Source organism: Suricata suricatta, chromosome 3 (assembly GCF_006229205.1).
Source record: "Suricata suricatta isolate VVHF042 chromosome 3, meerkat_22Aug2017_6uvM2_HiC, whole genome shotgun sequence".
Classification (NCBI taxonomy): domain Eukaryota; kingdom Metazoa; phylum Chordata; class Mammalia; order Carnivora; family Herpestidae; genus Suricata; species Suricata suricatta.
In genome coordinates this window covers 133,254,846-133,258,962 of record NC_043702.1, presented here as the reverse complement: position 1 = coordinate 133,258,962, position 4,117 = coordinate 133,254,846, and positions in this window count along the sequence as shown.

The window sequence follows — 4,117 nt, the reverse complement described above, 5'->3', positions numbered from 1 at the left end:
ACTGGATCATATGGTAGTTCTATTTTTAATTTTTGAGGAACTTCTATACTGTGTTTCACAGTGTCTACACCAGTTTGCATTCCCACCAATAGTGCATAAAAGCTCCTTTTTCTCCATATCTTAACACTTGTTGTTACTTGTGTTTTTTACTTTAGCCATTCTGAAATGTATAAAGTGATATCTCATTGTAGTTTTGATTTGCATTTCCCTGATGAGTGATGTTGAGCATCTTTTCAAGTGTCTGTTGGACATCTATCTGCATGTCTTTTTTTGAGAAAAGTTGCGTTCATGTCTTTTACCCATTTTTAATTGGATTACTTGGGTTTTTTTGGTAGTGAGTTATATAAATTCTTTATATATTTTAGAGACTAACCCTTTATTGGATATGTAATTTGCAAAATATCTGCTCCTATTCAGTAGATTGTCTTTTAGTTTTAATATTTCCTTTGCTCTCCAGAAGCTTTTTATCTTGATTTAGTTCCAATAGTTTATTTTCTTTTGTTTCCCTTGCCTCAGGAGACATATCTAAAAAAATGTTGCTATGGCTGATGTCAGAGAAATTCCTGCCTGTGTTCTCTTCTGTGAGTTTTACGGTTTCAGGTCTTACAATTAAGTCTTTAATCCATATTAAGTTTATTGTTTTGTATGGTGTAAGAAAGTGGTCCAGTTTTCCCAGCACCATTTATTGAAGACACCATCTTTTTCCCCATTGTATAGTGTTGCCTCCTTTGCCGTAGATTAACTGACTATGTAAGAATGAGTTTATTTCTGGGTTGTCTATTCTGATCTATTAATCTATAATATGTCTATGTTTGTATTAGTTCCATAGTGTTTTGATTACTATAGCTTTTTATCTTGAAATCTGAGATTGTGATACCTCCACTTTTAGTCTTTATCAAGGTTGCTTTGGTTATTTGGGGTCTTATGTGTTTCCATACACATTTTAGGACTGTTTATTCTACTTCCGTGAAGAATACTATTGGCATTTTGATGGGGATTGTATTAACAGTATTAATTCTTCGAATCCATGAGCATAGTATACCTTTCCATTTGTTTGTGTTGTCTTCAATTTCTCTCATCAAAGTTTTACAGTTTTCAGAGTAAAGGTCTTTCACCTCCTTGGTAAAGTTTATTCCTAGGTATTTCATTATTTGTGGTGTAACTATAAATGAAAATGTTTTCTCAATTTCTCTTTCTGCTACTTTGTTATTAGTGTATAGAAGTTCAACAAGTTTCTGTATGTCATGGCTGTTTTAATGTCATATTACAGTTGATATGATGTTGTAAGATATTATTTACACCTATCCCTATTTTGACATTATAGGAGTTATTAAGCCCACTTCAAGATCTGGTTACATAATGCATTAATAAAAGACACAGAAAATGAAAATAAATATACTCTGTGCCGGGATGAGTGCCTAACTTAACTAGCAGAACCTTTCTCTTGGGACCTTCTGTCCTCAGCTCTGAGACACAAAACAGGTGGCATTCCATTCCTACACTGCCCAAATGGCAATTTGCTTTAGTATCCAGTCAACTCTTCCATATCCTTTAAAAGTGAAGGCTAAGGAACAGAGGAACAAAAAAAGAGGAACTGAGAGGTTTTTTTAAGGACAATAGCAGAAAATACAGTAAATAAAGGCAAAAGGTAGCAAACAAGGATCTATGGAGTTAGTAATAAGAAGAATCAAAATTAACCCATAAATCCTAAAAGCTGATAACCTAAACACTTTTCAATATTGTAATTTTCCTCACCCTCCTCCAATCCTGTTCTATATCACTGTATACTGTTCCCTTCTCTGCTCACATACTTTTGTCAAGTAGAATAAAGTCACTGGACAACAGAGGAAGAATACACCATCATACAGGGTCCCCCAAATACGAGGCCCCAGAAGGGGTTGTTGTGGGCAGAGCTTTTACAAGGCCCCAGTGACCTGGGAAAATTAATGACAAAGTACTGAGTATGCTACAAACCAATATATCCAATTTCAAGGACTGTTTGTTATTCTGAGATTATAGCTTTTTAATATTTTTATATTGAAATGTCTTATCAAATAGTACTGATATTAGATTTTTTTGGTATTTTAATATTCTTACTTGACAATATAAAGTTTTATAAGCCCTGTATCTATTCTCCACTTTTCAAAATGATTTTTATTGCTCTGTGAAATCCACAAGGCTGGGAAGTACTATCTTTTGCATTTTGTTTTACTTACTCCTCTCTTTTTAGGGATGAATTCCAAACAAGGAAATGTGACTTCCACTCCAGAATGTAGGTTTAGAAGCACTAGCCTCAGAGCCTGGTTTGAGACCTGGGTTTGACCCCTGGTTCTACCTCTCTCCACTTGTATGACCTTAGGCAAAGAACTTGATCTCAAGCCTGTTTCCTCATCCGTAAAGATAGCTTTTACATCATGAGATAGTTAAAGGATAAAATGAGACAATGAATATAAAAGTACTTTGGATGTTACCAAATAAAGTCATTATAATTACTATCATCACCATCATTTTATTGACTCAATATCCCATGGTTAAATGGCAGAACTTGGCTTCCACAAGCCAACTGGGCTGACTCCCTGACCAGTGATCTTCAAACAATCACTTAGTGAATCTGTGTTGGGATTGTGTTTTCAATTCAGCTCAAGAAACATTAACCACTTATTTAATATTCCTGCCAAAATTGCATAATCTGACTCTAATCATGAGGGAACATCAGACAAACTCAATTTGATGGACATTCTTAAAAATAACTGGCCTAAATTCTTCAAATTTATCAGTCATGAAAATCAAAGAAAGGTCACAAAATCACTCCAGATGTATGATTCTGAATGGATCCTGGACCAGATGGAAAAAAAAAAGCATTGGTATAAAAAAAAACAAACAAAAAACTATGGGAACAATTAGCAAAATTTAAGACTTGTAAGTACATAATAGTATTTCATTGTTAAATATCCTGAGTGATCATTCTTCTTAGAAATTATACACTAAAGTATTTGGGGACAAAGGAGCATGATTTCAGAAACTTGTTGAATAGTACAGAAAAATATATAAATATTATAATTTCTAAACAAATAAATATATAAATAAATATATAAATATATAATGCATAAATAAATAAATATAATATGTAACATATGTTTGGAATAATTTCTAATTCCCTACTTGGGACTCTCTTCTATGAAAAATCTATGATTTCTTATTGTCCTTTATTAAATGCAGGCTAGCACAGAAACTGTAAGAAAACAATGCTCATTATATATATGTGTTGTAAGTGAATTACAGAACTTAAAATTGTCCTTATTAAGTTGATCCCTATTACATTTTATGTTTACAGATAGAGAGAGGAAGAGAAAAACAGACTGAAAGAGAGAAAAGGAGAGAAAGAAAGAGACAATAATAGAACAAATTTGAGAAAATGGTAAGTGTACCCATTCCATGTAAGGCACTATGATAATAATGTCATGATATGCTATGCTACAATATGTTATGACATAACATGTTATGATAATAACACCTGATATTACACATGACTTTACAACATACTTTCACATGACTTCCCATCTGATTTGATTCTCACTGAATTCTAAGTGAAGTACAATGAAACCATATCTTTTGGGGGTGGGAGGGGGAAGAGGGGTCTAAATTTTCAACTAGGAAGGCAAAAACTCATACACAGCTTAAAAACATTATCCTCCTAGAACAGTCTTCATCTTTACCATTTTATCTTGTAAACACAAACAGTTTGGTCTTGTGTCTGGGGCCAGATTGTCACAATGATACAATTCTTCAATCGCTCTGCTCACTTATTCAGAGTATACAGACAGCACAGCAAGGTTCTCTGACTGTGTGAGGTACACCAACGAGACAGAGAGACTGTCTCCTATCACACACTCACGCCAGATCTGAGTTTCCCTCCTTGTGTAGAGCATTCAACACAATTGCTCACCATGTTTAAATCTTTCTTTCTCCCTCAATGAACTGGATTGCTTTTGCTGAGTGCATATTGTTGAATTGGAGACAGTTCGACATGCCTATAATAGGATTCAGGTAGGGCAGTGTGCAGGATTCGATAAATTGTGGCTCAGAATCTGTTCTCACCTATTTCCAAGGGCTTTCC